This window comes from Triticum urartu, chromosome 7A, assembly GCF_056163025.1.
Source record: "Triticum urartu cultivar PI428250 chromosome 7A, HENAU_Tu73, whole genome shotgun sequence".
Classification (NCBI taxonomy): Eukaryota; Viridiplantae; Streptophyta; class Magnoliopsida; order Poales; family Poaceae; genus Triticum; species Triticum urartu.
Genome location: NC_141879.1, coordinates 179,551,967 through 179,577,938, shown reverse-complemented (window position 1 = coordinate 179,577,938; position 25,972 = coordinate 179,551,967).

Sequence of the window (25,972 nt, the reverse complement as noted above, 5' to 3'; positions counted from 1 at the left end):
ATCTCCATCATCGTGTCTTCTTGAAGTTGTCTCGTCATCTATTACTTCTACTACTATGGCTAACGCTTTAGCAATAAAGTAAAGTAATTACATGATGTTTATGTTGACACGCAGGTCATAAATAAATTAAGACAACTCCTATGGCTCCTGCCAGTTGTCATAATCACCGACATGCAAGTCGTGATTCCTATTACAAGAATATGATCAATCTCATACATCACATATATCATTCATCACATCCTTTTGGCCATATCACATCACAAGGCATATGCTGCAAAAACAAGTTAGACGTCCTCTAATTGTTGTTGCAAGTTTTTACGTGGCTACTATAGGTTTCTAGCAAGAACGTTTCTTACCTACGCCAAAACCACAACGTGATATGCCAATTTCTATTTACCCTTCATAAGGACCCTTTTCATCGAGTCCGATCCGACTAAAGTGGGAGAGACAGACACCCGCTAGCCACCTTATGCAACTAGTGCATGTCAGTCGGTGGAACTAGTCTCACGTAAAAGTACGTGTAAGGTCGGTCCGGGCTGCTTCATCTCACGATGCCGCCGAATCAAGATAAGACTAGTAACGGCAAGTAAATTGACAAAATCGACGCCCACAACAACTTGTGTTCTACTCGTGCATAGAAACTACGTATAAACCTGGCTCATGATGCCACTGTTGGGGATCGTAGCAGAAATTTAAATTTTTCTACGCATCACCAAGATCAATCTATGGAGTAATCTAGCAACGACGGGAAGGGGAGTGCATCTATATACCCTTGTAGATCGCTAAGCGGAAGCGTTACAAGAACGCGGATGAAGGAGTCATACTCGTAGCGATTCAGATCGCAGTTGATTCCGATCTAAGCGCCGAACAACGGCGCCTCCGCGTTCAACGCACGTGCAGCCCGATGACGTCTCCTACGCCTTGATCTAGCAAGGGGAGAAGGAGAGGTTCGAGAAGACTCCATCTAGCAACAGCACGACGGCGTGGTGGTGGTGGAGCGCGGGACTCCAGCAGGGCTTCGCCAAGCACTATGAGAGACGAGGAGGGAGAGAGGTAGGGCTGCGTCAAGAGAGAGATCAAATCGTGTGTTGGGCAGCCCCCATACCTCAAGTATATATAGGGGGAGGGGAGGGGGCTGCGCCCCCTCTAGGGTTCCCACCCTAAGGGGTGCGGCAGCCCCAGATCGCATCTAGGGTGGCGGCCACAAGAGGGAGAAGGGGAGGCGCACCTGGGGTGGGCCTTAGGGCCCATCTGCCCTAGGGTTTGCCCCCTTCCCCTCTTGGAGGCGCCTTGGGCCTTGGTGGGAGGCGCCCCAGCCCACCTAGGGGCTGGTCCCTTCCCACTATTGGCCCATGTAGGCCTCCGGGGCTGGTGGCCCCACCTGGTGGACCCCCGGACCCCTCCGGTGGTCCCGGTACACTACCGGTGATGCCCGGAACACTTCCGATGGCCAAAACCATACTTTTTATATATCAATCTTTACCTCCAGACCATTCCGGAACTCCTCGTGACATCTGGTATCTCATCCGGGACTCCAAACAACATTCCGTAACCGCGTACATACTTTCCCTATAACCCTAGCGTCATCGAACCTTAAGTGTGTAGACCCTACGGGTTCGGGAGTCATGCAGACATGGCCGAGATAACTCTCCGGTCAATAACCAACAGCGGGATCTGGATACCCATGTTGATTCCCACATGCTCCATGATGATCTCATTGGATAAACCACGATGTCAAGGATTCAATCAATCCCGTATACAATTCCCTTTGTCTATCGGTACGATACTTGCCCGAGATTCGATCGTCGGTATCCCGATACCTTGTTCAATCTCGTTACCGGCAAGTCTCTTTACTCGTTCCGTAACACATCATCCCGTGATCAACTCCTTGGTCACATTGTGCACATTATGATGATGTCCTACCGAGTGGACCCAGAGATACCTCTCCGTTACACGGAGTGACAAATCCCAGTCTCGATTTGTGCCAACCCAACAGACACTTTAGGAGATACCCATAGTGCACCTTTATAGCCACCCAGTTACGTTGTGACGTTTGGCACACCCAAAGCACTCCTACGGTATCCGGGAGTTGCACAATCTCATGGTCTAAGGAAATGATACTTGACATTAAAAAAGCTTTAGCATACGAACTACACGATCTTGTGCTAGGCTTAGGATTGGGTCTTGTCAATCACATCATTCTCCTAATGATGTGATCCCGTTCTCAACGACATCCAATGTCCATGGTCAGGAAACCGTAACCACTTATTGATCAACGAGCTAGTCAACTAGAGGCTTACTAGGGACATGGTGTTGTCTATGTATCCACACATGTATCTGAGTTTCCTATCAATACAATTCTAACATGGATAATAAACGATTATCATGAACAATGAAATATAATAATAACTAATTTATTATTGCCTCTAAGGCATATTTCCAACAAATATCCACACGAATCTCAACGTAAGATCAATGGCATAAGACTTAGATGTGCAATACTTATGGCACATTTAGATGTGCTTTAGCAAAACTGCAAGTTTTAAGATGCTCGACAGCATTCGTCCTTTCCCGTCCCTAGTTGACACTCGGACGCATGGGTGCACGTATGAGTGGAGTGATGGTGGACAAAAGAGAAGGAAGTGACCTTGGTCGGCAGTATACCTGGCCATGGGCAGCCCCGCCCGGTCGGCCCGACCTTGTCCATGGGTCGGGCTCAGGCCTAAGTTTTGAGCCCAAAGCCCAGCCCGGGCCGGGTCCGGACCCGTCAACTTCGTCATTTAAGGAAGAGGCCCGGCCCGAGGCCCGACGAGCTTTTAATGTGATGGGTCGGGCTCGGCCCGATTTTTAGGCCCGACGGCCGGGCCGGGCCCAAGCCCGTCAACTTCGTCATTTAAGGAAGAGGCCCGACCCGAGGCCCGACGGGCTTTTAATGTGATGGGCCGGGCTTGGCCTGATTTTTAGGCCCGACGGCTGGGCCGGGCCCAGGCCTGGGTTTTTGCGTCGGGTTTTGGTTGCCCCGGCCCGAGGAATGGCCAGGTATAGTCGGCGGTGCTGGAGCACCAAATGGAACCGAACAAAAGGGTTCGGGGTGATTTGCCCTGTGCATGTCGACCGGCATCCGTTCCTCGAGCTGTGTGCTCGGGCGCTGCTGAGATTTTCGGTGCTGCAGTACGTACGTAAATGCTTTATTGATGGAGTTTTAGGGTCACTAACTTGACGTCCTTTTGAAATCTATAGGATCAGAAACCCACATAATTGTTGATGGAAAGATGATTGATAGCAATAGGAAGAACAAAGGTATCGTACAAAGAATTCTGGCTGGTTCTAAATTTTCCTCCAGAATATTACCGCCGACGGATTATTTGTAAGAAAACAAATCAATGGATTTCAATCGTACAACAGCATTGTAGGTACAGTCCCCAACAGGTAAAAGCCGGCCACAACGCACGTCACCAGTCGAGTCCGAGGCACTAGAAAAGCGCATTCGAATCTACGAGGAGGAACAAGCTCGTCGTAAATGGCGCACTCCCCGCAGAGTCTCGCTCTCGCTTTTTTACCTCACATGATCACATCACATCGGTGGCCTCTTTCGTTTCTTTTGTGGTGGTAGCGCCCGTCCATGCTCGAGAAGAAAGACGTAAGGCAGGCCTGATGGCGCTCATATCTCCTCACTCTTCGCCACGTGTAGCGACAGCCGGCGGCCGAGGCGATGGCCCGGTGCCGACAAGGGCACGACGGGCACGCACATATGCGCCCCCGCGGCCGGGCCTGTTTAACTGTTTACACGCAGCCGGGCCCGGTGATCGTCGTGGTCGCCGTCGCCGTCCCCGCCCCGTTCGTTCCCATGACATTACTGTTGAATCGGACTGCCGAGCCCCACACCGTATCCGCGCCGGCAAAGCCGTTGTACGTGGCCACCCTCGGTCTCTCACGGCTGCGCTCATGAGAATGCAGATCGAGCAGAGGACGCCGAATCCGATGGAGGACGGACACGTTTACGTACAGGAGTTGGGTTCTAACCACTGGCCACTGGTACCATCGGTAGACCGTGTGGATCGGTCCATGCATGCGTGGTCTGTGAAGAGGCATCACGTCCGTCCTTTTTTTTCCTTGCCCGTGAGGACACGAAAGGAACACTTTCCACAGTTGTGAATCTTTTCTAGGTCTCGGCGGCGTTCCTGCAGGACCGGGAAAGGATGAGGGGACCGTGTGTATATGCTGCATTCCTTTGGGTGGCACCGAAAAGGGGCGTCCACATATTAGCCATCGAACGAGCATGAAACCGATCGAATCTAGTACTAGCTAGGCATTCTTTCCATACCTGCATATGTACCAGTTCCTCGGCCAGGAAGTACTGTACGTCTCTAGTCTATTCCCAAACGTTGGTGGCTTTGGGGCGTCTACCTTGCGACAAGGGAGCATGTACAACGTTGCTCAAAGTCAAAACTAGGTGCTAACAAATTTCAGACCCGAGTACAAAAGTTATAGCCAGCGGTGGAGCCAGGATTTAGGCATAGGGGGGCGAGATGAAGGTGAGGCCAAAAAATATTTTGTGACTTGTGACTACCAAAAGTTTTATACCAAGTGCCGTTAGTGTTTCACATTGCCCATATTATGCATACAAAAAAAATGCAGCTGGAGCATCTCTTAGCTATAGCTAGTAATGGTGAACAATTCCATATATAATGTGTAACCAAAATACTCAAAAAAAAATTTGAAAAGAGGGTTTACCCCAGTCTCTGCATCAGAAAGATGCATACGGCTCATATTATTAAAAAGGAAATTCAGCAATAAAGTCTCCAAGTATCGAAGTGCGAAAATAAACAAAAGCTCATAAGAGCTAAAGCCCAAAGCCACAATCGGCTGGCAAATAAAATAGGAGCACTACATGCCTATCCTATTACATGATCGCCATCCAAACCGGTTGAAAATATCCCGAGCTACCATCTCCCATCGGGTAGACGCAGTAACCAAACGCTCTATGGCGTCCGTCGGAGTGAGTAGCGACCACATACGGATGAACGCCGTGGCCCTGAAGATAACCTGCAAGAAGTGAATGTTTGTTGATCTGTTAAAAACTAAATCATTTCTGCAGTTCCATACTGCCCAAAATAAAGCACAAACGCCAACACGAATGTGTCTCGCAGTATCGGAATCAACCCCATCAAGCCATGTTCCAAATAACATGTTGATAGAGGTGGGCTGATTAATATTAAACGCAATATGAATCGACCGCCACAGAATCTTAGCCAACGGACAATCAAGAAAGAGGTGTTTGATGTTTTCGTTATGATCGCAAAAACTACACCGAGAAGAACCCACCCAGTTGCGTTTTGCCAGGTTATCCTTAGTCAAAATGACTTGTTTATGCACAAACCACATAAACACTTTGATTCGTAAGGATACCTTTACTTTCCAAACATGTATCGAGGAAGGGATAACGCTAGAGTTAATGACATCCAGATACATGGATTTGACCGAGAATACACCGTTCTTAGTAAGTTTCCAATACAGCTGATCTGACTGCTAGGACAGCTGGACTACCATTAAACGTCTTACAAGATGGAGCCAGGCCTCCCAACGATTTGCAACTAGCGTCCTCCGAAAACTAATATTGAGGGGAGTGGATTGTAAAACAGTTGCAACGTAGGTTTCTCTACGTGGAACAATGTTGTACAAAGTAGGATATTGAAGTGCAAGGGGGGTCTCCCCAAGCCACGTATCCTCCCAGAACCTCGTAGTAGCTCCATTCCCGACAATAAATTTTGTCTTGTTGAAAAAGAGTTGTTTAACTCTCATCAAACCCTTTCAAAAAGGTGAGTCGGAAGGCCTCACATTCACCTGGGCCAAGGTTTTAGCATAAAGATACTTATTACGCAGAATTTGTGCCCAAATAGCCTCCGTCTCAGACGAAAGTTTAAATAGCCACTTGCTAAGGAGACATATGTTTTTGACTTCCAGATTTTCAATACCTAGACCCCCTTGGTCCTTCGGCCTACAGATTATATCCCACTTAGCAAGCCTATACTTTCGTTCAAGCTCATCACTCTGCCAAAAGAATCGAGATCGGTAGAAGTCTAACCTTTTCCTGACACCCACCGGAACCTGGAAAAAGGATAGGAGAAACATAGGCATACTGGTAAGGACCAAATTAATCCGAATCAATCGTCCTCCGTATGACATGAGCTTCCCTTTCCAACAGCTCAGTTTCTTTTCAAAACGATCCTCGATGCATTTCCACTCTATGTTAGTCAGCTTACGATGATGAATGGGTATACCTAAGTACGTAAACGGTAATGAGCCCAATTCACAACCGAACAATTGTTTATACGCCTCCTGGTCATCATTAGCTCTTCTGAAGCAAAACAATTCGCTCTTGTGGGAGTTAATTTTGAGCCCGGACAATTGTTCAAATAAGCATAACAGCAGCTTCATGTTTCTTGCTTTCGCCAAGTCATGCTCCATAAAGATGATAGTATCATCAGCATACTGAAGAATGGAAATCCCTCCGTCAACTAGATGTGGAACCAGGCCACCTACCTGCCCTGCATCTTTTGCCCGTCCTATTAAAACAGTCAGCATATCAGCCACTATGTTGAACAGGATCGTGACATCGGGTCTCCTTGCCTTAGCCCCTTGTGTGTCTGGAAATAGTGTCCTATGTCGTCATTCACTTTAATCCCTACACTCCCTTTTTGTGTAAAGGAATCAATCTGGTTTCTCCAGGCCGGATCAAAACCTTTCATACGCAAAGCTTGTTGAAGGAAAGGCCATTTAACTTTATCATATGCTTTTTCAAAATCCACTTTAAAAACTACGCCATCAAGCTTTTTTGAGTGGATCTCATGGAGCGTCTCATGCAAGACAACAACCCCTTCAAGGATATTTCTATCAGGCATGAAAGCAGTCTGGGACGGATGAACTACAGAGTGCACAATCTGCGTAAGTCTGTTCGTCCCGACCTTGGTGAATATTTTGAAACTCACATTAAGCAGACATATAGGCCTGAGCTGCTCAATGCGAACAGCCTCTGTCTTCTTAGGAAGAAGAGTTATCGTTCCAAAATTCAGCTTAAACAACTGAAGTTGTCCCTCAAAAAACTCCTGAAACACGGGCATCAAATCTCCCTTAATAAACTGCCAGCACTTTTTATAGAACTTCGCCGGAAACCCATCCAGTCCTGGAGCCTTATTATTCTCCATTTGTGCAATGGCCTCAAACACCTCTTTCTCTGTAGCGACCAGACCTCAAACGGTCTAATCTCTATGCTCAGGTGTCATCTCTGGATCAGTAATGCTGACACCACACAGAACTTGAAAGATTTATAACAGAGTAGCAATCACACACTTATTACATCGAGTGTCTCAAAAGAGAACTTACTACAATAAATATGGCTTAAGGCCATCTAATAACGATAACAGCGGAAGGCTTGGAAGATAAGTGAGTCCATCAACTCCAACGGCATCACTGAGTATAGGACCACGACCTAAAAACTCCTTAATCATCGTCTGAAAAGTCTGCAACATTAACGTTGCAGCCCGAAACGGGTCAGCACATGGAATATGCTGACAAAATAACACACAGAGAGTAATGGAGTGAAATAGGCTATTCTATATGCATATTTGGCTGGTGGAAAGCTCTATGGTTACAGTTTTTGCGTAAAGCCAATTTTCCCCTACTGCAAAGGAATAAATTTTATTTAACTATCATGGTAGTTGTTAAACATTGAGAATGGTTGACAGCATTCTCAATCCCAATTAAGCATCATCATTAAACAAAACCCAACAAAATTAATTTTGAGAGTAACATGTTGAGATTCACATGATAATCCAGGTACTAGATAATCAAGATGTCCATAACCGGGGCCACGGCTAATCATGATTAGTTTATACACTCTGCAGAGGTTTGCGCACTTTTCCCCACAAGACTCGATCGCCTCCGTTTGGTTTCTCGCACTACATGGTGTTTGAGAAGACGGATGATTGAGACACAGTCTTTCAGAAGCACTAGCACCTTACGATCGGGTAGACCGTTACACCTACTTTCCCCTACATCTACTAGTCTACCACTGTAAGAGTTCGCACAACTTAATCAACTATGCTAGAGCCCATAATAGCTTGTGGCTGCACACGGAAGTTTCTAAGATGAATAATCCCATGATTCCTTTAAGCATGGGTGGCGATCCATAAAGAAAACAGGCAATCGCTGGAATACACAGGTGCCTCAATCCACCCAGATGTATGTTTAAGTTGCCACCTTAAATAAATCATTAACTAACAATCTCACATCTGTCATGGATACACTCACCCAATCCACGTCTACTAGCATAGCATGGCATAATAAGCAAACGTAGAAGTAACTCCCAAGGGTTTGATAATAACAGGTAATAGGTTCTACCTCATCTACTTCCCAAACCAACAATTTAATTAGATCCTAATCATGCAATGTGTGAGGATTGATCTAATGCAATAAAACTGGGTAGAGGGAAAACATGATCAAAGTGTTACTTGCCTTGTTGATGATCCGGGAAACCTAGCGATTCGAAGTAGCAAGCGGCGCACTTCGGGTACTCTATCGCAAACAAACAAGCATACAACAAGTACTCAACTAATGCACAGCTAAAACTCACATAAGAGATCCAACTAGAAAGTTCAACTTAAGAACTCCGGTTGGCAAAAAGAATCAAATCGAACGAAGCAACGAAAGACAAACGACAAAAGAAACAGGCTTCATTTACTATTCTGTATTTAGGGCAATTTTTAAAGTCGCAAAAACTTGTTTGAGTTGGTTAAACGGAAAGAGGGTTTCAAGACGAAACTCCAGGCGCTTGAATTGCCTGATTCCGATAAACGAGCGAAAGGTTAGACTAAAACAAAAATCGGATCAGGAATCGCGGTATGAAAAATCGCGGATTTAATCCGAGAAAAAGAAAAACGACGAATGTTCGTTCGTTTAACGAACTGACGAACGCTCGCTAAATAAATAAACCGGAAAAACTGATCTATTTAAAAAAAACTAAAACTAAAAAAACGATGAAACCGACCTGATCTATTTAAAAAAACTAAAACTAAAAAAACGATGAAACCGACCTGATCTATTTAAAAAAACTAAAACTAAAAAAACGATGAAACCGTCGGAAAACCGAACGGTTTTTTTTCGAGAAAAACCGGAGGCGAAAAAAAACTACCTCCGGCGACTCCGGCGAACGGCGGCGGCGGTCCGGCGACGACGACGGGCGGCGGCACGGCGCGGCAATGGCGGCGGGCGGCGGCGGCAGCTAGGGTTAGGGTTAGGGCGGGGGCGCGGATGGGCTTTGGCCGGGGCCTCGGGGCGCTAATAAGAGGCCCGGCCGGTTAGGGCCCAAGGTCGGTTCGGACTTTTTTTAAATAATTACGCTTGGAAAGAAAACAAAAGAAATACTAAACGAACTCTAAAAATCCCGAAATAAATTTTCCCCGACTTCTAAAATCAGGCCTCACAGGATGAACATTTATTTGGGGCCTAAATGTAATTTTGAAAAACACGCATTTTTTTCTAAATTCGAATAAAATAGCAAATAAAACCAAATAAAATCTTATTTGATTTTTTTTAAATCCTCAATATTTCTTTATTTTGGGATAGTCATTTTATTCCCTCTCTCATAATTTTTATGATAGAAATAATTAAAGATAAAATAAATAAAATCAAATGATCGGATTTTCAAAATTTGAGACAAACTCAAATATGAAAATAACGAAATCCCCAACTCTCTCCGAGGGTCCTTGAGTTGCTTGAAATTTCTAGGATCAACCAAAATGCAATAAATATGATATGTAATGATGATCTAGTGTATAACATTCCAAATTGAAAATTTGGGATGTTACAAACCTACCCCCCTAAGATGAATCTCGCCCTCGAGATTCGTGTTGGCTAGAAAATAGGTGAGGGTGGTCCTTCAACAAATCTTTCTCTCGTTCCCAGGTGGCTTCATCCTCCGTGTGGTGGCTCCACTAAACCTTGCAAAACTTGATAACCTTGCTGCGGGTGACTCGGCTGGCATACTCTAGAATCTTAACTGGTTTCTCCTCATAGGTCAAATCACTGTCCAACTGAATAGCTTCCAGCGGTACCGTATCTCTCAGCGGTATGTCAGCCATCTCTGTGTGGCACTTCTTCAACTGGGATACATGAAACACGTCGTGAACTCCTGACAATCCTTCGGGCAATTCCAACTTATAGGCAACTTCTCTCATACGCTCCAAAACTTTGTATGGGCCTACAAAACGTGGCGCTAACTTTCCCTTAACTCCAAAGCGCTTAACTCCTCAAAGTGGTGATACTCGAATATAAACTCGGTCTCCAACTTCGTAAACTGTCTCCTTGCGTTTAGAATCTGCATAACTCTTCTTCCTGGATTGAGCTACCTTGAGCCTATCGCGAATCAATTTCACTTTCTGTTCAGACTCCTTTATCAGATCCGGTCCAAACAACTGGCGGTCTCCAACTTCATCCCAAGACAATGGGGTCCTACACCTCCTTCCGTACAAGGCTTCGAAAGGGGCCATCTTCAAACTGGATTGATAGTTGTTGTTGTAAGAGAACTCTGCATACGGCAAATTCTCATCCCAACAAGATCCGTAATCTAGCGCACAAACTCTTAGCATATCCTCCAAAATCTGATTGACTCTCTCAGTCTGTCCATCTGTCTGCGGGTGGAAAGCTGTGCTAAACTCCAGTCTAGTACCCAAAGTTTCATGCAACTGATTCCAGAACTTTGAGGTAAATTGGGTTCCTCTATCTGATACTATGCTCCTTGAAACTCCATGCAGACAAACGATTCTAGTCATGTATATCTTTTGCCAACTTTGCACTGGTATAGGTAGTCTTCACTGGAATGAAATGAGCTACCTTTGTCAAACGATCGACTACAACCCATATCGAGTCATAGCCTGAACGTGTTCTGGGCAATCCTGTAATAAAATCCATGCCTAGCTTATCCCACTTCCATTCGGGTATCGGCAATGGCTGTAGCAATCCAGCTGGCTTCTGATGCTCTGCCTTTACTCTCTGACATACATCACAAACTGCTACATATTCCGCAATATCCTTCTTCATTCCGGTCCACCAGAAAATATCCTTCAAATCCAAATATATCTTGGTGTTTCCTGGGTGAATCGAATACAGTGAATCATGGGCCTCTTGTAAAATTAACTTCCTGATCTCCGAATCATTTGGTACATAGACATGGTCTTCAAACCATAAGGTATCGTGCTCATCCTCACGAAATCCCTTACCTTTTCCTTTGCTCATTTTCTCCTTAATAGAAGCAATCTCCTTGTCAGTCTTTTGAGCTTCTCTGATCTTATCCATCAATGTAGACTGAATCTCCAATGCTGCTACATATCCTCTTGGAACTATTTCCAAACATAGCTCTCGAAGATTTTCGGCTAACTCCCTTGGTAAATCTCCCGTCATTAGGGTGTTGACATGGCTCTTGCGGCTCAACGCGTCAGCTACTACGTTAGCCTTTCCGGGGTGATAATGCAATTTCATATCATAATCCTTGATGAGCTCCAACCATCTCCTTTGTCTGAGGTTCAACTCCTTCTGTGTGAAAATATACTTCAAACTCTTGTGATCCGTGTACACCTCGCAATGGTTTCCAATCAAAAAATGTCTCCAAGTCTTCAATGCATGCACTACGGCTGCTAACTCCAAATCATGCGTGGCATAATTCAACTCATGAGGCTTAAGCTGCCGTGGGGCATATGAAACAACTCTTCCTTCCTGCATAAAAACTGCTCCAAGTCCTCGATGTGAAGCGTCACAATACACCTCATAATCCTTGGTCTGATCCAGTAAAATCAACACTGGTGAGGTAACCAAACGTTTCTTCAACTCCTGAAAACTAGCCTCACATTCCTCAGTCCATATGAACTTGGTATCCTTCTTCAACAACTCCGTCATAGGCTTCGCAATCTTTGAGAAATTCTCAATAAACCTCCGGCAGTATCCTGCGAGTCCAAGAAAACTCCAGATCTCTCCAACTGTTGTTGGCTCTTCCCACTTGGTTACGGTATCAACTTTACTGGGATCTACTGCTATACCTTCTCCGGATATAACGTGTCCGAGAAATCCAACTTCTTTCAACCAAAACTCACATTTGCTAAACTTGGCATATAATTGATGTTCTTTGAGCTTTCCAAGAACCAAACGCAAATGCTCCTTATGCTTCTCTTCATTCTTCGAGTAAACCAGGATATCATCAATGAACACTACGACGAACTTATCCAAGAACTCCATAAACACTTTGTTCATCATGTTCATAAAATATGCAGGTGCGTTAGTCAGACCAAATGACATAACGGTATACTCGTACAGCCCATACCTGGTGGTAAAAGCCGTCTTAGGTATATCCTGTTCTCGAATCTTCAACTGGTGGTATCCTGATCGCAGATCGATCTTGGAAAATACCTTAGCTCCTTGCAATCGATCAAACAGATCATTGATCATCGGTAGTGGGTACTTGTTCTTAATGGTTACTTCATTTAAACCTCGATAGTCAACAACCATCCTTAACGATCCATCCTTCTTTTCCACTAGAAGTACTGGCGATCCCCAAGGCGATGAATTGGGCGAATGTATCCTTTATCCAGTAACTCCTTAATTTGCTTCTTAATCTCCACCAAATCCTTTGCAGGCATTCTATATGGTCTCTTTGATATTGGCCCTGTGCCTGGCAAAAGCTCAATCAAAAACTCAATATCTCTATCCGGTGGCATGCCTGGCAATTCTTCTGGAAATACATCGGGGAAATCCTTCACTACTGGTACTTCCTCCTGCACAACTCCTGTTAAACAATTTACTTGAGTCCTCTTCGACACATGCCGGGATACATACTTGATCCTTCTCCCTTCTGGGGTGGTAAGCAAGATCGACTTACTGGCGCAATCGGTCTTTCCTCCATACATCGACAACCAATCCATACCCAGATTTACATCCAAACCTTCTGATTCCAATATTATCAAATCTGAGGGGAACACATGCCTACCCATACTTAATGGCACTTGAAAACATCCTTGGCTAGCCATATACTCCGCTCCTGGTGAGCTTACTAACATAGGAGTTCTAAGAACTTTGGTGGGCAGGTTATACTTATCCACAAATCCCCTTGATATGTATGAATGCGATGCACCAGTATCAAAAAGAACAAGTGCAGTAAATGACACAACCAAAAACTTACCGATTACTGCATCCGGCTGCTCTTCAACCTCCTCCACGTTAACGTGGTTCACCTGTCCCCTGTTGAAAGGGTTCGGCTTCTTCCCAGAGCTTCCATTGCCATTACCATTCCGTGATTCAGGACATTCATTGGCATAATGTCCGGTCTTCTGGCACTTAAAATAAGTGACTTGGATCAGGTCTCTCTTGGCTGGGGTCGATGGGTTGGTGCGGTTCTGGCCGTTGCTTCCTCCATTCCCATTACCATTCTTACTGCCATTGTGATTGTGCGAGCTATCTCCTCCATGGGTATGCTGAAAATGTCCTCCTGGTCTAGGGGTAAAACGTGGCTTCTGCTGAGCTCCTGAAGTGTGCTTCCCTTGTCCATACTTCCTCTTGCGATTCTCAATCTGCTGTTGCTTCCCTTCAATCATGAGAGCACGATCTACCAACTCCTGGTAGTTGTTGAAGGTGGCTACCATCAATTGCATGCGCAACTCATCATTCAGTCCTTCCAGAAACTTCTCCTGCTTAGCTGCATCCGTAGCAACGTCATCTAGGGCATAACGTGCTAATTTACTAAAGTCCTCCACATACTGGCCAACTGTCCGTCCTCCTTGGCGCAGGTTGCGAAACTCTCGCTTCTTCATGGCCATAGCTCCTGCTGAAACATGGGCAGTTCAAAAGGCCTGCTGAAATTGGTCCCACGTGACAGCGTTGATAGGGGAAGTGGCTGTAAAATTCTCCCACCATGATGCTGCGGGTCCTTCAAGCTGATGTGCGGCAAACTTCACCTTTTCTGCATTCGTGCATCTTGCCGTGGTCAACTCTCTAGCTGTCTTGCGGAGCCAATCATCTGCTACTATCGACTCGGTGCTACTGGAAAACACCGGCGGATTCAGCCTAAGAAAACGGGCTAAGTGATCAACAGGTGGTGGTGGTGAGTTGTTGTTGCTGTTCCCCTGATTTGGATTCTGGACTAACAACTGCATCAATGTGTTCTGCTGCTGGATCAACTGAGTGAGCTCTGGTGGAAAGGTAAATCCGGGGTCACGTCTCGGAGGCATCTAAGGTTTCAGAAAAGATGAGATTTAAGAATAGAGAGGGGTCTAAAGAGAAAACACTACCCATATGCACATGAGGCAAAAGCAAACAATTCACTTCATTCAATCAATCAAACAAGGGCATACAAACGATCTAACTATTGCAAAAGTGATCAGACTACTATATTTACATGGTGGACTACTACTACTAATGAGGTGGTCTACTAGAAATATTCTTCGGTTGCAGACTCTATTATATCTGCTCCAGCTTCATCAACATAGTCATCATCACTATCGTCTGGATCCGAGTCGGTGTCGTCGATGATGATGTAATCTTCCGGACGAATCTCCTTGGGTTCTTCGTCTTCTTCTACTGGCGTAGGGCCTCCCATGAATATTCCGATCTTCTTGATCAGATCATCATTCTTCTCCACTAATACTTCAATTTCCTCTTCGTAATCTTCACGTGTAGCCTTGAGTTCTTCCTCCAGTTCCTTGATCCTAGTCCTCGCCTTCTTCAGATCTATCATGTCGGCGCATATCTGGTTCTCCTGACGTCGAATGTGCTGGTTTAACTCTTGGATAAAAGCCGCAACTGATCTATCCTTCCTGGTGCTGATCATCTCCCAGTGCTCATCTCTGCGCCCACAAATCTGGTAGATAGTATCCTTGAGATCATTGCGGTAGACTTCTCCAATGCGTTCCATGGCGATGTGAACTGCCATGCTCTTTCCTAGACTCCAAGTTGGTGCATCAAAAGAAAACTCCATGGGCTCGGTGACTGGCATGAACGTCCTTCCTGGAACTTGAACTTGAATCATCCAGCGCTCTTCTTCAGGTAAAGTGGCGTTGTAGGTTCCGGTGAAGCTTGGTACTCCTATGTTCAGGTATCTAGTGACTTCCTTCAAGTGACGCCCAAAGGGTGTATCTTCATCAGGTTGCGTGAACTTGTTCCTTGCATCCGCCATCCTAAAAGAGTAGAAAAGATGAGAAGTCAGAAAGAGAAGAGAGTGAGTAGTGATCTAGGTCTTTAGCTTGGTGGTCGTGTCCTACAGTCAGCGTGTGCTCTGATACCATCTTGTAGCGACCAGACCTCAAACGGTCTAATCTCTGTGCTCAGGTGTCATCCCTAGATCAGTAATGCTGACACCACACAGAACTTGAAGGATTTATAACAGAGTAGCAATCACACTCTTATTACATCGAGTGTCTCAAAAGAGAACTTACTACAATAAATATTGCTTAAGGCCATCTAATAACGATAACAGCGGAAGGCTTGGAAGATAAGTGAGTCCATCAACTCCAACGGCATCACTGAGTATAGGACCACGACCTAAAAACTCCTTAATCGTCGTCTGAAAAGTCTGCAACATTAACGTTGTAGCCCGAAACGGGTCAGCACATGGAATATGCTGGCAAAATAACACATAGAGAGTAATGGAGTGAAATAGGCTATTCTATATGCATATTTGGCTGGTGGAAAGCTCTATGGTTACAGTTTTTACGTAAAGCCATTTTTCCCTACTGCAAAGGAATAAATTTTATTTAACTATCATGGTAGTTGTTAAACATTGAGAATGGTTGACAGCATTCTCAATCCCAATTAAGCATCATCATTAAACAAAACCCAACAAAATTAATTTTGAGAGTAACATGTTGAGATTCACATGATAATCCAGGTACTAGATAATCAAGATGTCCATAACCGGGGACACGGCTAATCATGATTAGTTTATACACTCTGTAGAGGTTTGCGCACTTTTCCCCACAAGACTCGATCGCCTCCGTTTGGTTTCTCGCACTACATGGTGTTTGAGAAGACGGATGACCGAGACATAGTTTTCAGAAGCACTAGCACCTTACGATCGGGTAGACCGTTACACCTACTTTCCCCTATATCTGCTAGTCTACCACTATAAGAGTTCGCACAACTTAATCAACTATGCTAGAGCCCATAATAGCTTGTGGCTGCACACGGAAGTTTCTAGCATGAATAATCTCATGATCCCTTTGAGCCTGGGTGGCAGTCCATAAAGAAAACAGGCAATCGCTGGAATACCCAGGTGCCTCAATCCACCCAGATGTGTGTTTAAGTTGCCACCTTAAATAAACCATTAATTAACAATCTCACATCTGTCATGGATACACTCACCCAATCCACGTCTACTAGCATAGCATGGCATAATAAGCAAACGTAGAAGTAACTCCCAAGGGTTTGATAATAACAGGTAATAGGTTCTACCTCATCTACTTCCCAAACCCATAATTTAATTAGATCATAATCATGCAACGTGTGAGGATTGATATAATGCAATAAAACTGGGTAGAGGGAAAACATGATCAAAGTGTTACTTGCCTTGCTGATGATCCGGGAAACCTAGCGATTCGACGTAGCAAGCGGCGCACTCCGGGTACTCTATCGCAAACAAACAAGCATACAATAAGTACTCAACTAATGCACAGGTAAAACTCACATAAGAGATCTAACCAGAAAGTTCAACTTAAGAACTCCGGTTGGCAAAAAGAATCAAATCAAACGAAGCAATGAAAGACAAACGGCAAAAGAAACAGGCTTCGTTTACTATTGTAGCGACCCGACCTCAAATGGTCAAGCCTTTGTGTATCCGTGCCATCCCTGGATCGGTATGCTGGCACACATAGTACATCAATGTATATCAAAGTGCAATAACATGTATAAATAACGTAAAACTGATATATATACCTCATAAGTCTCAGCGGAAACAAACATAAGGGTGTGGAGTCCATCAACGCCAATGGCAAGTTGAGTGTAGACCGTAACCCTACAACATAACTCTTACTCATCGTAGAAAATTCCTGCAACATAAGACGTTGCAGCCCTGTAAGTCAGTACATTGAATGTACTGGCAAGTCACATCATAAGAATAATGAACCTATTGTACATGCAATTTGGCTGGTGGAAAGCACTAAGTTTAGTTTTTGCATAAAGCTAGTTTTTCCCTAGAATAAAAGATATTATTCTACCACTACAGTATAGCATAGGATGAGTTGGTAAACCCAACTTAATCCATTCCCAAAGTTTCATTTAAAACCCAACTATTTAATTAAGAGTGATGAGATCTCCCAGCATTTCCACTACTAGATGCTCAAGTTGTCCGTAACCGAGGACATGGCTAATCGATTAGGGTTTAACACTCTGCAGAGGTCTGCGCACTTTTCCCCACAAGACTCGATCGCCTCCCTTGAAGTTCTCGCACTGCCTGGCGTTTGAGAACAGGATGACCAAGACATAGTTTTTTAAAAGTATTCCCCCTTAACCCACAGATAGGCCGGTACACCTACTCATTCTACATCTGCTAGCCCATCCCGGAAGAGGTCATACTATCTACTCAACTAAGCCAGAGCCCATATTGGCTTGTGGCTGCACACGTAAGCTTCTAGACATGAGAATACGATTGATCTCTTTGAGCCTGGGCGGCCGACCACTAGTGGTGCACCACCATGGATTAACCATGCATGATCCCACTGTACTTCGCCACCAATCAAACCAAAGACCGCCCAGGTAGTTCATTTACAAGTCTTGGTCCTGGTTACTACTTTGTCACTCATGTCTCACCATGTTTGCTTCCCAAACCACATCTACATTTAGCGAGGCAAAAATAAACTTACACGACGGTGACAAGGATGTATAGATCAGACCTACGTCAAATGAACTACTAGGTAACGGCATAGCCATCTGGCAACAATAAATCCTACCATGCAATCCTACCACAAAAGGACTAAGTGCATAATATAAAACATAGGTAATTGAAAAAAAATGGTCAAATGTGAACTTGCCTGGTAATAGTTGATGAAGATTATATCACTCTCAGAAATTTACTTAATAGAGCTATTCGTCACTCTCCGATGAAAATCTATAAGGTCAAACATTGCATTCACATAAGCAATCATTTCAGAGAACCAAATAACATGCAACATGAAAAGACTCGGAAAACCCAATGATCACACAACACACTTAACTATCAAAAGAAAATACTAAGTGCAAAACAACATAGGGCATGGGTGCCAAAAAGAAATTGTGAAGTGGACCACAGTGCATACTAGGCATACGAGTAAAACTACTATGGACAGATCCTAATGTGTGAAAAAAAATATCGTGAGATAGGTCCAAGTGATAGGGTTTGGCTACAGTGACACGGTGCAAAAAGAATCACGTCAATCGGAGCTACGGTTTAGGAGATATGGCCAGTTGAAGTTTGAATTCAAATCTGAATAAAGTTCAAATTTGAATTTGGAAAAAGTTTACAAACATGATGCTGCTAGATAGATCTAATCATGACGAAGAATTTGCCGCTGGTTTCATCGAATTTGGAGTTACGGTTAAAAAGATACGACTATCTGAAGTTTAGGGGCTAAACTGAGAACTTGGGGACTAATCTATAATTAAAACTACAGCAACTAGGTCCCTGGCCACGTGGCGGCTCGTGGCTGTCCAAGCAGCGTTCACTGCGGTGGCTATATGGCGAATGGCCACTAAATAGGAAAAACAGCTACCGCGGTTAAATAAAAAGAAAACCGGAGGCCGGTTTAACTAAAATCGCGGTTAACCGAACTAAAACAAAACACACAACAAAAAAACCTAATCTAAACGAACGAAGCGGGCGGCTCGGCTTACAGCGGCGAGGACGGCGAACAGGGGCAGCGGCGCTAGCGTCGGGCGTCGGGCGGCGGACGGGGCGGCGGCTCCGGCGGTCCTTGGCAGCGGGGAAGGAGGCGAACGGGACCGGCATGGTGTGGGTGACCAGATGGCGGTGACGGCGGGCGTCGGCGTGCACCGGACGGGGCGGAGGGAGGCGACGGAGCTCCGGTGAGCTGCGTGAACTCCGGCGGCTCGGGGTCGTCGGTTTGGCTGCTCCGGCGCGACCTAGGGGAAACCAATATGTCAAAACGATGCACACAGGCTTGGGGATTAGGTGACGAAGAAAAGAGCGGCTCGGGTGCACCACCGGTGACGTAATCGTCGGTGGAGGGTTTCGGCTCCGGCGAGATCCAACTGACGAAGGCGGTGGCTGTGAGGAGCGAGGGGCGATGCGAAGTGGCAGAATGGAGAGAGGGGGCTCCGAGGCTTATATAGGCGCAGAGATGGGTGCTTGGGGCTGCGGGATAAGCCTTATCCGAGCGCAAGGCGGGCGACTGTTGCGGGCAATGAGCTCGTGTTCTATCCCGAGCAGGATGAACGGGAGGTTGGGGACGATGGGCGCGGGGCCCACAGGTCAGCGGGACAGAGAGGGAGACGAGAAGCGGGCGAGCGAGGGCGAAGCCTTCGGGCGCTGGGAGTTGAGGCGCTGGCCGGCCTGGGACGGCCTGGCCGGTCGGGCTGGGCCAGCTGGCCAGTAGGCCAGTGGGCCGCGCGGCTGGGTGGCTGCTGGGCCGGCTGGCCAGCGTGTGTTTTTTTTTGTTTTTTTACGGAAAGAAAAAAACTTCAATAGGAAAATAAGTAAACATTTTACATAGGCATATTATATACCAAAATGTTCAGAAAAATAGCAGCAATAAGATGAACTATTTTTCAAGTTCAACTAAATTCCATAAAAATTCATAAAAGTCAAACAGTGCTACTGTTGCATTTAAAACCAATAAAAATCATTTTTAAAATAGCAAAATGATTTCAAATTTATTTTCTCCTAATTTTCCATTGAAGGGAATCATTTTACCCTTATTTCCATTTATTTATTTTTAGGAGAAAAATATTTTGAAAAGAAACTCAAATAACTCCCAATTGGATTTGAATTTGGAATTTCAAACAACTTCAAATGGAAAATGAGTTTCAAATAACTTCAAAGTGACTTCCAATTAATTTCTTTGAAACTTCCAACTCTCTTTCTTCAAATATGAAGAAGTCATTTTATCTTCCCTCATGAACTCATTGAGTTGCTTAAAGTTTCTAAATTTGAATTATTTCAACTGAAATTCAATTCATTTTCAAACCCCTTTTCATTTCTTTAAATGGAAGAAGTCATATCATCTTCACTCTAGGGTTTTGTAATGAAATGAATTTGAATTCAGGAAGATCAAAATGCAAGATGAAAGTTTTGGGAAAGTCCTTTTATTCCCTCTCATTCAACTTTGAAAATGTTTCAATTTCCACTCAGTTTCACACAATCATTCACACAAAAATCAAATAAACAATCACATTATTTATTTAATATAACATTCCAAAATTTAGAATTTTGGGATGTTACAAACTACCACCCTTAAAATGAATCTCGTCCTCGAGATTCGGAGAGGCTAGAAAGAAGGTTAGGTTTGGCGGGTCTCCTTGAAAATCCATTCATCAACACATGGTATGGGGTGCTACCACCCTTAGAATCATGGTTACGGTTCCGACAAAACTCATGTACTCCATCCTTGGTGTTAACGGTGTCGGTCTTCTCATATTCTCCGAGATAACTCCTTCACTTTTGCTCTTCTGGTAAGGCATGGCCTTTTCCTCAAAATCTGGAGTCCTTGCATCAAATAAGATCCTTCCGGGTCTGGGTCTTATTTGCTGTCAGGCCGTTGCCAGTGCTAAACAATTATCGAAAATCTCATGGTGGTCAACAATTACTGGTTCCTCCTGCAGGAATTGGGTCTGGGATGAACCTCACCGCATAACCTACGTTTGGCAACAGGTGCCTGTACTTCCATCATCCTGCCATTCTAAGGCTTTTGGCTTGTCGTGTCGACACTCTTCTAGGGTTTCAAGTCTCTCTGATTTTCCCATCAACATATGATAGCTCATGATAGAAGTCTTCGGTATGGGGGCCAATCCATCCCGTACTTGAATCATTACCACATACGCAGATAGTGAATCACGTATTCTAACACTTGGGCATCCTCACAAGCATTGCAGAACTTCTCTTCTCCACAAACTGGGTTCGGGTAAATCCATTTGTTCTGCAAGCCAAACAAAACCTCTATCGTTTCTTCACAACTCTTGGGTTTACGTAACCTCCTATGGAACGTCTGCTGATGAACTCACAGCTTCTCCCAGAATTCTTTTCTTCAACAAGATTGTGCTTGTTTCCTTATCAAATCCTGGGTCTTGTGGGTTATGGCCCACTTCAACACTTGTATATCTTTAACTCATCCTTGGAGTTACTATTGTTCCATATTCCAACATTACATCTCATTTAAATCCAATAGTACTTCATTACTTCATACTCTTGGGGTAACCATCATAACTAAAACCAAACTCCAACTCATTTGTCCAAACTCCACTCTATGGAATACATTTCCTTTTCCATTGGTCAAGTGTTCACACAGACAAGTATCGCCAAAAATGCACTGGTTCATCCATAATTCATATTCTCTTCATATCAAATCCTTTATTACATCCTTAACCACTACTCAAAACTCAAATTTCAAAAGTACTCTATTACAAAAGTTGCCACCCACATAGTTTGGTATGGTCAAGCATTACTTCCATCTTTATTCATTTGTCCTACTTGAAGATGTTTTAGTCCCACCGGAATTGTGCGATGTGATCCTTGAAATCATCGACCTTTTGCTTCATCATGGTGGCCATGAGCTTCATCTCCATCATTTCTACATGCACCTCCCTCAAGTATTCCTGAGTGTGACGGAGTCTTGCTTCTAGTATTTCTCCAATCTGACGTATGGCTTCCATAGCAGCTTCACGAACAGAATCAAAGAATGTTGCTCGTGGTACTCGAGAAATGAAAAGGTATTGTCCCATAAACTTTGGGCAAACTCCCTTCACGCGGTGGAGGTGTACCTCCACGTACCAAAGTTCAACTCCCTTCTCCATGAAAGGATAACCCTTGTACACTGCATCTCCTTCGAGATGAATATGCTTCATCATGTCCTTGAGGATCTTTGGGTAATCCTGATCACTAGTCAGGGTCATGATCATTTTCGATCCCTTGAGAAAAGACTCGTAAAGGGTTGTCATCTGCAGGTAAAGATAGAAGGGGTACTCAGGATACTGTATGTATCTCCTTGGGTGAAATGTGGTTATTTTTGGGGAAAGGTTTGGGTCAGCTTGCCCATGGGCTCAAGGTTTTAGTCTGGGTGAGATAGCGAGAGAGGTACTCACAATCAACAAACAACTCATGACACCTCATATGAGATTCCAACCACATCAACTTTTATTGCTTCACGAACCATTACAATTCCCATTTCACAACTCAACTCAACATCCCCAACGAAAATAAAAGTGCATCCCATATTTATTACATGCTTTATTCCAATATCAAGATCTCAACTACTCTGCTCAAGCTCTCCTCGGGTCTGAACATTCTCTGGCAAAATGTCCTACTCCCTTGCAGCATAAACAAATGACTTCAGACAAATCCAGGGGCTTCCTGGTGGTTATCTTGGCTCCTTGGGTTCTTGGCTTCCTTGCTGGGCATTTGCTAGCGTAATGACCTAAATCCTTGCACCTGTAACAAGTGATTTGACTCAGGTCCTTTTCTGCAGAAATCAGGTTGTTCTGGGGATACATGCTCTTTCTCTTCCCGGACTTCTTCGTTCCGATCAATTCTTCTATCTCATGTGGATCAAACTCCACTTCTTCTATCGGGAAGTCTCCCAGATACTCTTGGTTTTCCTTCATGCAATATTGTGAAAAATGTCCTTCTTCTCCACATGAATAGCAAGCATTGGAGTAAAATCGGTTTAGGCTTTCTCCATCAGGATCGTCAACATCTTCTTTCATCACCGGTTTTCTTAAACTTTCCCTGAGGGCTTCTTTCCCTGCTTCCATCTGCTGCTTGGTAATTTCGTGTACCTTGGGATAAATATGACACTGGGCAGGGTAGTGCGTAGTTCCTTCACACAAGAAACAAGTAACCTGCCTAGTTGGGCATTCTTCAGCTCGGTGATTTGCTTCACAATGAGGGCATCCATCCTTGTGTTCTTCATGGGTATGTCCTATATCTCCACATATCTTGCACACAAGGTTCCTTCATCGGTTTGTTACTGTGCTTCCGGATAAGACGGGATCCCAACAAAGTCTTCTTCAATTCCTCCCAGGTTTTTGCTCCATTACATCCTTGTATGGCTTGATGCATTTTCCACCAGGTTGCAGCACTTTTTGTGAAGTACTGAAGAGTGTATTGAACCTCATTCTTCCTTGCAACCAAATTGCTCCTGAAGTGATTCTCCATGTTTTGAATCCATAGCTCTGCCTCTAACTGAGTGATCGGTCAAAATAATACAAGTCCATCTTCAGTCATCATCTATTGGGTCCAAGGGTTTTGGGATGAGATACGAGAGAGGGATAGAGAGATACACACAATACACACAATATAGTTTTGAAAATAAGTTTTATTTATGGCTATCAGGAAAAACATCAAACAATGACAGCTCACAAACATCGCACCTAACGTGAGTATACAACAGGGGTTTGGTCCTCTACAGTTCATATAAACCTTGGAATATGTCAGTGTCTTCAAATTCTTCAATTCTTCAGAGGATTCGACAGTTCTAGCTTCAGTTCTTCTAGTGTATGGTGAAGTCTGATATCTTGTCGTTCTCGGAGTGGCTTCAGTTCATCCTCCGTGTGGTCCAAAGGGAACGGGGTATTGTCTAACTATTTGAGGTAAAAGGAAAGATTTGATAAAGCTCAGAAAAGAAGAGAGGTAAAGGACATTTTTGAAAAATAAAGTTTAAGAGAAATCCTTTGCTAAGGGCTTTCCAGTTTCTAGGGTCACGCCCTACAGTCAACATGTGCTCTGATACCATCTCTGTAGGGACCCGACCTCAAATCATCAAGTCTCTGTGTATCCGTGCCATCCCTGGATCGGTATGCTGGCACACACAGTACATCAATGTATATCAAAGTGCAATCACATGTATAAATAACGTAAAACTGATATATACCTCATAAGTCTCAGCGGAAACAAACATAAGGGTGTGGAGTCCATCAATGCCAACGGCAAGTTGAGTGTAGACCGTAACCCTACAATGTAACTCTTACTCATCATAGAAAATTCCTGCAACATAAGATGTTGCAGCCCTGTAGGTCAGTACATTGAATGTAATGGCAAGTCACATCATAAGAATAATGAACCTATTGTACATGCAATTTGGCTCGTGGAAAGCTCTAAGTTTAGTTTTTGCATAAAGCTAGTTTTTCCCTAAAATAAAAGATATTATTCTACCATTACAGTATAGCATAGGATGAGTTGGTAAACCCAACTTAATCCATTCCCAAAGTTTCATTTAAAACCCAACTGTTTAATTAAGAGTGATGAGATCTCCCAGCATTTCCACTACTAAATGCTCAAGTTGTCCGTAACCGGGGACACGGCTAATCGATTAGGGTTTAACACTCTGCAGAGGTCTGCGCACTTTTCCCCACAAGACTCGATCACCTCCCTTGAAGTTCTCGCACTGCCTGGCGTTTTAGAACAGGATGACCGAGACATAGTTTTTCAAAAGTATTCCCCCTTAACCCACGGATAGGCCGGTACACCTACTCATTCTACATCTGCTAGCCCATCCCGGAAGAGGTCATACTATCTACTCAACTAAGCCAGAGCCCATATTGGCTTGTGGCTCCACACGTAAGCTTCTAGACATGAGAATACGATTGATCTCTTTGAGCCTGGGCGGCCGACCACTAGTGGTGCACCACCATGGACTAACCATGCATGTTCCCACTGTACTTCGCCACCAATCAAACCAAAGACCGCCCAGGTAGTTCATTTACAAGTCTTGGTCCTGATTACTACTTTGTCACTCATGTCTCACCATGTTTGCTTCCCAAACCATGTCTACATTTAGCGAGGCAAAAATAAACTTGCACGACAGTGACAAGGATGTATAGATCAGACCTACGTCAAATGAACTAGTAGGTAACGGCATAGCCATCTGGCAACAATAAATCCTACCATGCAATCCTACCACAAAAGGACTAAGTGCATAATATAAAACATAGGTAATTGAAAAAATGGTCAAATGTGAACTTGCCTGGTAATAGTTGATGAAGATTATATCACTCTCAGAAATTTACTTAATAGAGCTATTCGTCACTCTTCGATGAAAATCTATAAGGTCAAACATTGCATTCACATAAGCAATCATTTCGGAGAACCAAATAACATGCAACATGAAAAGACTCGGAAAACCCAATGATCACACAACACACTTAACTATCAAAAGAAAATACTAAGTGCAAAACAACATAGGGCATGGGTGCCAAAAAGAAATTGTGACGTGGACCATAGTGCATACTAGGCATACGAATAAAACTACTATGGACAGATCCTAATGTGTGAAAAAAATATCGTGAGATAGGTCCAAGTGATAGGGTTTGGCTACGGTGACACGGTGCAAAAAGAATCACGTCAATCGGAGCTACGGTTTAGGAGATATGGCCAGTTGAAGTTTGAATTCAAATCTGAATAAAGTTCAAATTTGAATTTGGAAAAAGTTTACAAACATGTTGCTGCTAGATAGATCTAATCATGACGAAGAATTTGCCGCTGGTTTCATCGAATTTGGAGTTACGGTTAAAAAGATACGGCTATCCGAAGTTTAGGGGCTAAACTAAAAACTTAGGGACTAATCTGTAATTAAAACTACAGCAACTAGGTCCCTGGCCACGTGGCGGCTCGTGGCTGGCCAAGCAGCGTTCGCTGCGGTGGCTATATGGTGAATGGCCACTAAATAGGAAAAACAGCTACCGCGGTTAAATAAAAAGAAAACCGAAGGCCAGTTTAACTAAAACCGCGGTTAAC